This window comes from Mustela lutreola, chromosome 2, assembly GCF_030435805.1.
Source record: "Mustela lutreola isolate mMusLut2 chromosome 2, mMusLut2.pri, whole genome shotgun sequence".
NCBI classification, from domain to species: domain Eukaryota; kingdom Metazoa; phylum Chordata; class Mammalia; order Carnivora; family Mustelidae; genus Mustela; species Mustela lutreola.
Genome location: NC_081291.1, coordinates 202,467,608 through 202,482,182, shown reverse-complemented (window position 1 = coordinate 202,482,182; position 14,575 = coordinate 202,467,608). Strand labels below are relative to the sequence as shown.

General features: G+C 35.9%; 1 protein-coding gene and 1 pseudogene across 2 annotated transcripts in view; both read right to left on the bottom strand.

Moving 5' to 3' along the window:
- NCAM2 (neural cell adhesion molecule 2) overlaps positions 1-14,575 on the bottom strand; it is a 514,403-nt gene that overhangs the window by 387,034 nt on the left and 112,794 nt on the right. The window lies entirely within an intron of this gene.
- LOC131826044 (proteasome subunit alpha type-1-like) lies at positions 1,233-2,444 on the bottom strand (annotated as a pseudogene).

Here is a 14,575-nt window from a genome sequence, read left to right as displayed (position 1 = left end):
CCAGTCCTGTCCATGTTGATACAAAACTTGGGTATTCATCCTTTCTGATGGAGGCATAATACTCCATAGTGTATATGGACCACATCTTCCTTATCCATTCGTCCGCTGAAGGGCATCTTGGTTCTTTCCACAGTTTGGCAACCGTGGCCATTGCTGCTATAAACATTGGGGTACAGATGGCCCTTCTTTTCACTACATCTCTATCTTTGGGGTAAATACCCAGTAGTGCAATTGCAGGGTCATATTGACACATCATTACCACCCAAAGTCCAAAGTTATTCAGAGTTGAGTTTAGGGCAGGGTTGGTGTTCTACATCCTATGAGTTTGGACAATTGTATAATGTATATGTAAATGTATAATATTATGTATCCACCATAACAGTATCATACAGAATACTCCCCTAAAAATCCTCTCTGCCCTATCTATTAATCTTCTTATCTTTCTTAACACTTAGAACCTACTGATTTTTAGTGTGTCAAAAATTTTGCCTTTTCCGAATATCATATATTTGAAAATTATACAATGTACTTTTTTCAGGTGAAACAATTTTATTTCACAGTTGTCTTTAAAACCACAAAGACAGGGGCGCCTGGGTGGCTCAGTGGGTTAAACCTCTGCCTTCGGCTCAGGTCATGATCCCAGGGTCCTGGGATCAAGCCCCGCATCGGGCTCTCTGCTCAGCAGGGAGCCTGCCTCCACCTCTCTCTCTGCCTACCTCTCTGCCTACTTGTGATCTCTGTCTGTCCAATAAATAAACAAAATCTTTAAAAAAAAATAACCACAAAGACACTATGTTCTTCATATAAAAACATTAGTATAGATAACTAACTAGAAAATGATTATATAGACCCTCTCAAAGATAATGCATGCCATTATATGGTTTTAGACAAGTTGCTTAGGAAAAACACATCTGGACTGATTACTAAAACATACCATAAGACCACCATGCATCTTTTGGTTCGTAGTATAGATTACTGTCATCAATATGTGTTTCTTTTTTAATTTTTGTTAAGATTTTATTTATTTATTTGACAGATCACAAGCAGGCAGGGAGAGAGAGGGAAGCAGGCTCCCTGCTGAGCAGAGAGCCCAATGTGGGGCTCAATCCCAGGACCCTGAGACCATGACCTGAGCCAAAGGCAGGGGCTTAACCCACTGAGCCACCCAGGCGTTAGTCAGTGTTCCTGTATTCTTGCAGATTTGATAATCCACACATAGACTGGTTTGTAACTTAATGTTCCCTCGGTTCATCAAGCCTTTTCCGCAGGTACATCAGCAGGTTGACCAGGCTGTGCCTTTCTCCGCGATCTTTCTTCAAGACCTCCCAGGAATGCAGATACATCATCATCATCATAAATTGTAAACTCCAAGTCTTTGCCAACAATTCCCATGGAAACATTCTTCGTAGTTAGGTTCTGTTCTGCTGGAAGTGTCTCTCGTAAGGCAGGTAGACCATGTTTAACCAGTTCATTTAAATTGCACTCCATAAATCCAGACATATGTCTCCCCAAGTTAAGTATGAGCTGATTAAGAATGGGCTCCAATGGACATGGCTCTACAGTCAAAATAGTTGGCAAAAGGAAAGGTTTGGAAAATGTGAGGTTCCATATCATCATAAACAGCAATAAGCAGTCCAACACCATAGGGTCTCCAGCCCCATCGTTGGGTTGGTATCTGGGTCTCGCTTCCAATTAGAGATACAAGATGAGTTACAGGAAGAGGTCTGTCAAATACAAATCTGGAATCCAAACACTCCTGGCGCATAAAATTACCTAACAGTCTGGCATCAGCAGTAAGTACCACGATTGAGATACACTTTATTTTGTTGAGATACCAATATGGTTGTCAACATGGAGAATTATTTTCTGGTGAGCTGCAAGCTCTAACTGAGCTCTCTTCAGTGAAACCAATATTGCATGGGTTTTTTATTTCAGACCAACTGTGGCTGAACCTTGCTTGACAGCTTCCATTGCATACTCAATTTGATGGATCCTTCCCTGAGGGCTCTGAACAGTGACATCATTGTATTGGTGTTTTGGTTGCTATCAAGTAATGGCAATTATGAATAAAGTTACTATAAACATCTTTATTTTGTTCCATTGTCTTGTTTGCATGGTTTCTGAGACATCAGATACAATTCTCACCTTCGTTTTTGTATAGGTAAGGTATTTTTTTATTTCATATTTTTTTTCCTTATCTTTGGTTTCTTTGTAGTTTGAATGTGGCTAGGTGTCATTTTTCTGGCATTTTTCCTGCTAGGTGTCTCTGAGTTTCTGGTTCTGTGATTTGGTGCTTGAGATTAATTTGGGGAAATTCTCACTCAGTGTTTCAGGTATTTCTTCCATTCTCTCTTTATTCTCCTTCTGACATCTCAAATACATTTATGCTATACCTTCTGTACTTGTCCCACAGTTTGGAACATTCTTCTCTTTTTTCCAGTCATTTTTCTTATTGCTTTTCAGTTTTCAAGGTTTTCATTTATCTCAGATATTCTTTTTCTTTTAAGTAATGTCCAGTCTACGATAAGCTCATCAATTGGATTTCTTCATGTCTCTTGCAGAGTTTCTTATCTCTATCATTTCCTTTTATTTCTTTCTTAGACAGTGTTTACACTGTCCTGTTCTTGCATTCTGTCTACTTTATCTACTGGAGTCCTTAGCATGTTAATCAAGTTCTTTTAAATATCTAATCTAATCATTCCACATCCCTTCCATATAGGAGTCTGTTTCTGATGCTTGCTCTATCTTTTCAAATTGTGTTTCTGACTTTTAGTATGTCTTGTAATTTTTTGCGTGATTGCTAGCAATAATGTACTAGCTACAAGGAATGATGTAAAGAATCCATTAGTAAGGTGATGGTAAGGTGTGGGGGAAGGGTAGAACTAGGTCATCCTATAATTAGATCTCAGTCTTTAGTGATCTCTAGATTATGACTTCACATGTGCTTCTTAGGCTGTCTTCACTCTTAGGTGGGGCAGGATGCTACATGGGCTACAGTTGGGAATTTTCTGTCTCCCACAAGGAAGGGTAAACAGAGCAGAAGTTGGGTATGTCCTTTCACCCAAGTCAGCTAGACTCCAATAAAACCCCAGCATGTGAAGCTCTATTTTAATACTTTTCCTGAGAACATACATTGTTAAGAACTGCAGAATGTTCTGGCCTACTCAAAATGGTTCTTTTTGCCCTCCCTGTGGTAGAAGCGCATGGGCATTTTTCCCTGACTTTCACTGTGAGACCATGTGAAAGAGAATTGGTAGAAACCCAGGAAATAAAATTCACAGAAATATGGGGGTTTCCTGATGAGTGGATTTCTCTGCATTATTTATCTCTGAAACTTCCACACTGAGCTTCCAACATTTTTTTTTTTTTTAAAGATTTTATTTATGTATTTAAGAGAGAGAGCGAGAGCTAGCACATGCAGGGGGAGGTGCAGATGGAAAGGGAGAAGCAGACTTCCGGTGAGCAAGGAGTCTTACAAGAGGATCTGTCCCAGGAGTGTGGGTTCATGACCTCAGCTGAAAGGCAGACCTTAACCAACTGGGCCACCCAGGTGTCCCCCAGCAATTCTTGAATTATAATTCAGGCTTCCCTACTTTGACGCTGGTTTCTGAGGACATTTCAACTCTGTTCAGGTAAATTGTAATTCTGTGTCCACCTGTCAGTAAACACCTATCTTCAATTTGGGGGGCCTCATTTCTCTCACAGATCTAAGAAATGTTTTTGTTTCTGTTTTTGTTTGAATTTTGTTTAGCTTTTTATTTAAGATGATGTGAAAACTTCCATGATTCTTACAGACTATACTAGAAATTGGGTTGTTTTGATTCTGTTTCAATTCTGTATTGGGCATAGCAGAATTCTGAAATAATGTGTCCTCAATAAATTTTAAAATTTACTAGGGTTCGGGTAATTTTACTGGCAAGGACAATACATATCCTGCTTAGAGTTGTGTTTATTTGAAACTGAGTTGCTATTTTAATAAGGGAGAAGCAGTTGAGGAAAACTCATTGAGGATAATGAGCTTGCTTGATTTGTTTCTAAAATGTGTATAGGAGAGTATGGTAAATGATCTGCAATGCAGCTTTGCAATATCTAGAAAGTAGTGGTTTATTTCTCTCCTACTTCTGGGATAGTCTTTAATAACTTTCCTAGGCTATCAAAATGAACCTGAAGTCACAGTGTGTCAGCTCTAATCCTATGGTTCAACAGGTCTGACATGCTTCCAAAACTCTTGGATTCCTGTCTCTGATTTGAGAACACAGGATTGTGTTCCTAGAAAATCTGAAAGCAAGTGAAGGAAAACTGACTAGCTCAGCTAAGACCCAGCTAGTTTTCTAGTCAACCTACCACCTGACTGGAGACACCTGAGCAAGCCCAGCCTAAGTTAGCCAACATAGACTCAGATCAGAAAGATCACTCAACCAATCCATGGAACTGTGAGAAATAATAAATAGCTGATGTTTTATCCAGTAATTATTGGGATAGCTTTTTGTGTAACATTATTGTGGAAATTCACAACTAATATAAGGAGAAATAATGCACTGTGAGACAAAGGATTCACACTTATTTTTCCTCTGCCTGTTACTAACATTAAGACTGCATGTCTTGTGAAAATTAGGCTTTATATAGTCTATGGAGTAGCTTTGACTATATACAGAAAATAGGATCTTTTTTCTATATTGAATCATGTGGCATCTCATATAATCACCTTACCAGATTATATTAAGAAGTTTATTAAAATGTGTCATTATCATTAAAATACTGGATTATTATTAAATTATGCAAGGACAATCATAGGACATAATTCCTCTAACTAAAAGGTTGATTCTTTTCCTAGTCTACCAATGTTTGCTACTTCTGATATCATATTTCATAACTTAAGTATTATCAGACATCCACTAATAATAGTAATTGGTTTTAATTCCTTATAAAACCCAAGTGGTTCAAGTGCTTATCACAATGTGTTGTCTTTCAAGCTCATACTCATATTTTGTAGCTATTTCTGGAATCAGGTATAATAACTCTTTTAGATTCAGCTCAATGAGTTGTCTTTTTCCCTTCAACCTATCTCATCACCTTTTCTGAAGCAATATGATATGCAGATAGATCAGGTATTAGCTTCTCGATTTATCATAGACCACGTCATGATGGAGACATCAGATCCACTGGTGGGTCACTTGAACATCAAGATTCTGGCAGGCATTCCTGAAGGCTTAGCCTATATATAGCCTTTTTCATCAGCTCTCAAAACACTTCAGTGAGCAAGCTATAATCCATGATAAGTCCTCTTCTGTTTAAACTGTCTAGTATGGATTCTCTTATCTGTAAGAGCTCTGGACTTAAAAGAAGGATCATAATAACTTTTGTATCCTTAATCATATTTGGACATATCTTAATTGCTTAATAAATACAACAGAATAAATAAACTCTCATAACTTTACCAATCATAATTAGAGCCTTGTCAAAGTTATTCAGATTTTTAGCTGTGATATGCAACTAAATATAAAATTATGACAACAAAGAATTCCTTTCATTGTATGGAGTTTATATCAAACAGCAAATATTAAATAAGTCAAGTAATTTCATCTATTCTCTTCTGGGCATCAATTCATGTGCTTGGAAGATTATAACTATCTTAAATACAACCTAAAGAATAATTTTTTAAAAGATTTTATTTATTTATTTGACAGAGATCACAAGCAGGCAGAGAGGCAGGCAAAGAGAGAAAGGAGGAAGCAAGCTCCCTGCTGAGCAGAGAGCCCGATGTGGGACTCGATCCCAGGACCCTGAGATCATGACTTGAGCTGAAGGCAGAGGCTTAACTCACTGAGCCACTCAAACACCCTAAAGAATAATTTTTAATAAACAGCTTGAAGACAAAAAGAAGGAAGTATCTGTGATGTTCATTGTAAAAATCTGAATCATCAAAATCAATGTTGGCAGAGCACAATCCTTCAGACTTTTATAAAAGGAAAAGAAACTTCTGGAACATTAGAAAGCAACATTATAGATAGTAATCATATCAAAGATCAGTGAAAAATAGAGAAACCCAACAGGCATATAAAGTAAAAATATATGTTCAATAACGTCCTTCACAGTGTACAAGTAAAAATCAATTTCTTTTTTAAAAAGTCAATTTCTTGGGCACCTTGGTGGCTCCGTCAGTTAAGTGTCTGCCTTCAGTGCAAGTCATGATATCAGGGTCCTGGGATCAAGCCCTGCATCAGGTTCCTTGCTCAGTAGGGAGCCTGTTTTCTCCCTCTCACTCCGCCTGCTGCTCCCCCTGCTTGTGTGCTCACTCTCTCTCTTTTCTGTCAACTAAATTAAAAAAAAAAAAAAAAAAACTTAAAAATATTCATCTCAGTTTAAAAAAAAAAATAAAAAATAAATTTCTTTTAAAATTTTCATTGCCCTTAAAAAGGTCATTATATGCCTTTCCATGCTGGACCAAGCTACTCTTTCCCCCATCCTGTTGAATCCAAGCTCCCTTTTATTGCAGGAGTTCTGCATCAACAGTTTCCACTGGCTATAAATACATTTCCTATTTTCACTTCACACTTCCAATATCATCTTTAAACCACGTCTTAGGGAGATATACACGCAGACATACACACAGTGACACCACAGAAATTCCTTTTCTCTCCCCAAATTAATGTTACTTTCTTCTTCATCATATCACTTGTATTTTTCATCATGTATGACTTCCAACAGTCAAGGGACATCACTTCCTTTTCCAACTTTTCATTTTTAAATACAATTCTGGAAAACTCAATTTACATGTCATTTCCTCAGAAATCATTAATAAAGCTATTAATGTAAACAAAATCTCTATGTTCAGGAAATGCATTATTTCCCCTAATAAAATAATGAAGACTAAAAAAGTATCTTTCATTCTCTACAGCACATAAGGAACAAATGCAACAGGTAAAACTTTCTAACTAAAGATAAAGACAATGTATTTATTAAAGCAACTATAACAATGATGGGGCTTCAATATAATCATCACTACTCACTGGGCAACAAATCAAACACTGAGGTAATGGAGAAAAATCAGTGCTTAGGGACCAAGGCAGGTTAAAGTAACAATGGGATTTTGCAAAAATTTAAATCAAAGTAAAAAGGTTATATTTAAACACAAACAACAGAGTTTACTTTAATACAAATCTTATCTATTTATGTTTTAAGATTCAGAATTTTCTGTGGAATAAATATAAAAATACAAATTTCAGTATTTGTAACCTGCATTTGGAATTATTTTTTTCCTAACAGTTTAGATATAGTATAAATAAGATGTCTCTAGAGGATCTCTTCTTCTTTTGTTCCTAGACACTGTTATTAAAGAAAAAATAGAGTTCATAAACAAATCTTCTTAAGGCTTCTAAAAAACTTGCATTATTTTCTATATTAGATTATTAAATAGGATAATAATAAAATAAAAGTTATTTTAAGATGCATCTGATTAGATTTTGCACATTTTCTGCCACTTTACAAACTATAATGATTCCAGCAATAACAAAAATATATTAGCTGAAAAGCAAATTATTTTTTAATATGCAACTTAGGGCTATGAAACAACAGTACAGTTCTTTTAAAATCAAATACCTAACAGAATAGCAGAAAATTCTTCATTAAAACAGTAATTTCTTCTTATTGTTGGGAACAGGGAATAGCTATATGACTATCATAACCACCAGAAATCTGAGCTTACAGTCAGCTAATTTAAGAAACAAGATATGAAATTAGTACCCTGGGGCTGAAAACAAGCACTTAGAATTGAGATGTGACATTAATTAAAGTAAGAAGAAGACTATAATGTTACTGTGAAGTAATCATTATGCTAAAAAGAACATATAAAAAGAGAATTAGAACTGAAGGAAAATGCCCAATTACCTTGCTCTGAATGAAGTTCAAATGTAGTATCATGATCTTCCAAATAAAAAATTACAGTTGAACTTTCAAGAAGACTACAAAATGCTCAAAACAAAATAAAATGAAAACAAACACAAACAGGAACCCAAACAAAACGAGGTACCCAGAAAATAGTACTCACTAATCAAAACTCTAAGAACGAACATAATATTAAGAACTTGTACAACATAGACATAATTAAACATAATTGGGTTCCTAAAAACACTGTCATATAGAAACACTGGGAATGAAGTGCTGATCTTTTATATCAGAAATTAGTGAGTGTGGGGAGAGTGCAAGCAGGCTATTTCAAACAACTGTAACAGACACAAGAGTGTGTGTTTTGGGAGCAGGGATCAAGAAGGGATTACTCGCCACTGGAAATGTTGGAAAGGGAAAGATACGAATGAGATGGGAGAAGAAAAATGAGAGAGGAAGAAGGGGATGAGCAAAAAAAAAAAAAAATATATATATATATATATATATGGAAGAGAAGAAATAAAAATAAAGCAAAAGCCTTTCTTTCAGTGTTATCTTAATTAGTATGGCTACTGATCAGTTCAGATTTTACACTGAACTGGAAAATTACTCCTTACTAACTTCTCTCCAGTTCTCTCCAATGTTCCTTCCTGTTAGCTTGTCTGAACTGGTTAAGCCTTCAGGGCCCCGTTCCGGTCACCCATCTTGCAGGAAGACAGAAAGACCTCTCCCATTCCTACACTATTGAGACACCTGTTCTTCAACTCATTTTCAGTTTGAATCATACCCTTCTTTTTATGCCGTGGTGGTTGTTTATGATAAATAATTCCTTAGAACAGATGGTTAGGCATGGGTAGGGACAACTTGAACTCCTTTCCTGCTGATGGCATGATCCACTTAACCAAGCAAGGGTATGGAGCAGGATAAAAGGGTGATGGAGTGTCACTCTGAAGAACAAACAAACATACACCAAATAGTGTCATAACAAGAATTTACTTTTTTTTTTTTTTTTTTTTTTTTTTTTTTTTTTTTTTTTGAGTCTCAGTAGGCACTCTAACAGATAGGTACTTTGACAAGAGAAAATTGAGGATTTTTCTCCAATTTAGTGTTCACTGATTGTTCCATTAAGATTTGAAAAGTTAGGGATGCTTGGGTGGCTCAGCTGATTCAGTATCTGCCTTCAGCTCGGGTCATGATCCAAGGGTCCTGAGGCCGAGTTCCGCATCCAGCTTCCTGCTCAGTGGGGAGTGTGCTTCTCCCTCTGCCTCTCCCCTGCTCAGGCTCTCTCTCTTTCTCTCTCTCAGATAAATAAATAAAATATTTTTAAAAAGTAAGATTTGAAAACTTATTCCTAAATAAATGTGCAGTCATTTCTAATTCCGTCAGTACAAGTCATGAATATCATATAAATTAATCTCCCCGTTACTTCAATCATTAAACAGAATTGGATTAAGTTTTTTAGAATGTGCCTAATACTGAGCTATGTTTTTGTTTAAATTGTCAATCAAATCAGACACAGCTCTTTTTTCACAGAACTTGAAATCTAATGAGGAATACCACCATGGAAACATACATATAAATGTGGACCACAAACTGTGATATATCCTTTAAAAACTAAGGACCAGCTCCATAATCCTCAATAAATCTTCACAAGTTGAATGAAATGATGGAAGACTCTGCTCTCTGTACAGAGAGTAGTCCTGGTGGTTTTCTGCTTTTCTTCAAAGACACTGCTTTGCAATTTTAATTATTTCTGTGACTCATTCATTAATTCATTCATATATTTTTTGAGTCAGTAAACAACTATTTCTTGCAGCACTCACTATGCTAAATGCGCCAAGTTCAATAAGGTGAAAGCCATCAAATCAATGACTACCCAACTGATGTTTAAGCGATAGAAAAAAAAAAAATACAGAGGGACTTGAAGCAATTTGGAAAATCTAGGAAGATTCTTCAAGATCCCTCAAGGAAGTGATCTGAGGACACAAGTAAAGAGACTTGCATTATTTTCTATATTGGCTTATTAAATGGGATAATAATAAAATAAAAGTTATTTTAAGATGCATCTGATTAGATTTTGCACATTTTCTGCTGCTTTATAAACTATGAATGATTCCAGCAATAACAAAAATATATTAGCCGAAAGAGCAATTACTGCTTAATATGCAACTTAGGGCTATGAAACAATACTACAGTTCTTTTAAAATCTAAGTTTTAATAGACAAATAAAAGGAGTGTCCCAGAGTGTCAACATAGGAAAGGACTTAACACTGAAAGATACTGAATGAACTGAATGAAGGTCAGTATGCCGAAACAACTTCACCAGCTCACTCCAGGCACGATATATTATGTATATCAATAAACTTACAAAGTACTGAAGGGTACATTTTCTTTATTGTATGTCATGTCCCATACACTCTAACAATGTTCAAGAAAACAACTATTTCCCCCGACGGTACTATACTAGTCAGAGTGGAGGTTTCCCCAGATTATCCATCCAAGCAATCATGAAAATCTGTTCATACAAGGCACATAACTCACTTCTGGTAAAAGAGATGTCTGCTGGGAGGATCTGAAAACTAATTAATTGGTCCTCAGGTAAGAAATGCAAGAAGAGGAAATATAGTCTCTTCCTTTGGACATTACTGTATCTGGATATGATGCCTGGAACTTATGTATCCAAAATGGAAGCAGTCTAACCAAGGAAAGACCCAACCCATGAAAAGGGAAAGAAGAGAATCTATGAGAAGTGGAGCCGGAATCCTGAACTCCAGATCTACCCGTGAATTTCCCGTTATCTCACAAGATAACATTTCAACATCTTTGAGCCAATTCAAATAGATTTTACTCCTCTCCATAGAAAACACTGCAAACTACACACACACACACACACACACACACACACACACACACACACACACACTTTCCGTGGCTCTGAATTCAAAAGTAAACTTTATCCAGGAAAAAAAAATGTATAGTTGTTAGGAAGGAAGGTTGTAGAATCATGAGTACCTAAAAAAACGAAGGCGCTTAATTCAGAATATAGAATTACACGATCGCAATCTGGGAAAAGTCATGTTATGTAAGATTTTCTTGAAAGACTCTGTCCCCAGGAAAATGAACATTGAATATAGAAACATTCCATGAACCTATCCACAGAAGCTGGCAATGGGACTTAATTACCAGTGAGAACAGCAGTTTGTTTTAACAACTGATCTGGCCATTAGGACCAGAATGAATCTAGTATTTTACCTGTTGAGAAGAGATGTAGTGCAGAATTAAGTGACATGGGACACTAAAAACAAATTTGACACTTTTATGTTTCTATTTAACTTAATTCCTATAAAACGTGCACCTTCCTTGAGTCTGCACTGTATGTTAATCAAACAACAAGGGTGCTAAGTGGCGACTGAGCATTAGGAGCTGGGGCAGACGGTAAAGGGGAATGCTAGAAGGACAGACTAGAAAAAGGTCTAAGACATTTTCTTATGCTAGTTTTCTTTTTCATGCTGGTTAATATTAGGGGACAATTTTTCAAGTAAATTTAACAACAACTTGCAGGAGCAGTCATTAATTATGGCTTCCTTGCATCTTTTTCACACTATTTCATGTAGGAAAACTGTGTCTTCAAATAAAAGCAATAGACAAAAGGAGTAACCAGGTTATTAAAAGAAGAAAAAAAAAAAAAGCAGAGCTGTTTGGCCTGTCATTCAGTCTCCCACCCTTACCCTAAGAAGCCTGCTCAGTGGTTCATTGTGACAGTTTTTGATAAACCACTTTTTCAGTACTCTTGGCATCATTAAAATAGCCTAAGCTATATTGTTTGCCATGCTCTTTAGTTTTAAGAAACAGCTTTTGGCACCAATGACACATCCACCCTTATTACTAACCTGTCCCCATGGTCGTGCATTAACACCGACCCTTGTAAACTAAGGATTATATCCCAAGAGCTTCATTAGTCTATGATCACACATGTATTCCCAAACAATTTTAGAAAAACATTCATGCAAAACCACTTGCAATGTATAAATGATGCTTCTAAAAGTACCATATAGGATGAAATATTGTTCATAACAACCCACATTTTATTTAAAGAATGAAGTATTGTATAGAACAAAGGCTCATTTAAAACCAGTATCAAATGAAAAATGATATATCAGATGTTTTATGTTACTTTCAAGTGTGTATATGCCTGAATATTCTTGAGAAAACTTGCCACACTCTTCTCCCAAAAATTGGGTAGGGAATGAGGACCTTGGGCAGTCAGGTATAATCCAAAAGGCGTACTCAAAAAGTTTATCATTTTTCTAATAAATGTTACGGAATATAAATTCGGAGGTGTTTTTCTTTTGGTTCATGAGTATTCACATAATAAATAGTAAGAATATATTATGGAAGCACAGATTAAGCAAGGGAGTGAAACGGGGGCTAAAATAGACATGACAAAATTAGCTGATTCACATGAGTGATTATAACTCACATGGGTGATTATAACTCAGAACGGTATGAAACTTTCAGACTGCCTAACACTAAAATACAGCAATTAGTATGAAGTTGAGGTCATTCAAATTAAAATCGACTGCCTAACAATATGCCTATATCTCCTTGAAACCAGCATTAATACTGGATTACTAGAAGGTCAACCAGAATGAAAGAGGCATTAATTTAAGTCTTAAAACCTTAGATAAATAACTGGAGGGAAAAAAATATCAAATATTCATAGTGCAGTATACATCTCATTATTTAAGATTAGCTGATTAAAAGCACAAATTATACGAATGACAACAAATACTGTTTGTGGTTTCCTTGAAATGACAGGCTTGCTTTGCACATTTTAGGGAAAAAAAAAAGGAATGTCTGCTAACCCAAATCTGAGTAACCACATTTTGTCAGTCATGTTTTTTTCAAGTAAGAATAATGTCCCATGTTAAAAAAAAAAAAAAAATAGCTAGTTCAGCTCACACTCAAATAACCCACATTTGCTTTTTCCTCGAGATAATTATATCTTTGTTTGCAGCAGAAGTGCTCTATATGTAGTTGCAATTTTGTCACACTAAATATTGAAAAGATGCGTAGTCAAGTGTTGAGATGTAAAACATTACATTTCACTGCTTACTGAAGTACATTCTTAAATGAAATTGGCTTTCTTCTCCCTGTGGTTGTGTGATAGTGAAGAAAAGGACCACTAGAATAATTTTGTGGCACAGTCTGATTCTTGCTAAGGATTTTTGCCCACCACTGCTTTTCTACCGCGAGAGCAAACATCTGCACCCCGAAAAACTCCAACTACTGCCTTAGCATCATTACAAAAACAGCTTGTTTAATTCACAATCCCCTGAAAGTTTTAGTCCATGGATTTGCAGGATATCCTCCCTTTGAGAACTACTGGTGAAGGTCTTAACTTCTGAAAGACCCAACACCTTATGCTAACTCATAGCAAAGAAGTTTGGTGAAAAAAATGGCTCTGTGCAGGACAGCAACTGAGGCACTGCATTTCAAGTCCACGTGTGGAAAAGCCACAGAACACATAGGCTTCTTTCTAATCCTAGGGAGCCAATTTTAACCCTAAGTAGTTTAAGGAGGCCTCAAGATATGCTTCTACCAATATGTGTTATTGATTCAAGAGGGAAAAGAGGAATCCTGTGCAACTTGTTCAATCTTCCTGCCCAATCTCCTATAATAATCTGCTTTGGGGCATTCTTTCTGAGCTGTACTATTCTTCTAGCTTTGACCACTTGCTTGTGGGTGATAAGGGCTGATGGTGACAGACTGATAAAGTTTTCTCTCCCTACACTTCTTAAATGGAGTTATCAGGACTGATACCATCTGGCAATCAGGGTGTCACAAAGTAAGTGCCAGAGAGCAGTGACTGCAGGCCTTGAAGGTATGAGAAGGAATGGAGACATTTCAATTTCCTTTGAGGTATATTTAAAGTACATTCAGGCTGCCTGTGATGGTTCGACTTTATTTCAAAAAGGAAAGCAACACTGTTGATAGAAGTTATAATAGAAACAGGTAAGTAAGAGAAGAATGGAAGGATGGGTCATGCTTTTAGAAAAATAGTTACTTTTTTCAAGCTGCCTCTCTATTCTCCACAGGCCAAAAAAAAAAAAAAAAAAAAAATCTAAACACAAAATTCAGAATTCAGAGCAGAATGTAAGGGGGATAAAAACCCAAACCCAAAATATGCTTTAGGGGGAAAAAAGGAAAAAATATATATATCGTGAGAGAGAAAGTGAGGGAGAAAACAGTGGCAGAGTTGAAATAAAACATAAGGAATCATTATAGAGTATTATGTCTTAAAAAAGAAAGAATTGATAATTCTATTGTTAAGAATACAATATTTTGTTTTAACAGAGAAGGCAAAAATTTGAATTTTGTGTATGATAAAATTATGGTAAATAAAATGACAATGGGATGTCTGTACCAAATCATAATTGTGTAACTGTTCAGCATATTAATAAAACATCCTTTATTACAACTATAGGCACACTACCTTAGAGATAACTATAGTTGGTAGATATATAACTATAGATAATTGCAATAAAGCAAAAATTGTAATAAAGTGAACCAAGTGAATTTTGGGGCTTTCCAGGACATATAAAAATTGTGTTTACACTATACTGTTATCTGTACTAAGTATGCAATAGCATTACATCTCAAAAAATGTGCATACCTTACTTAAAAAAGA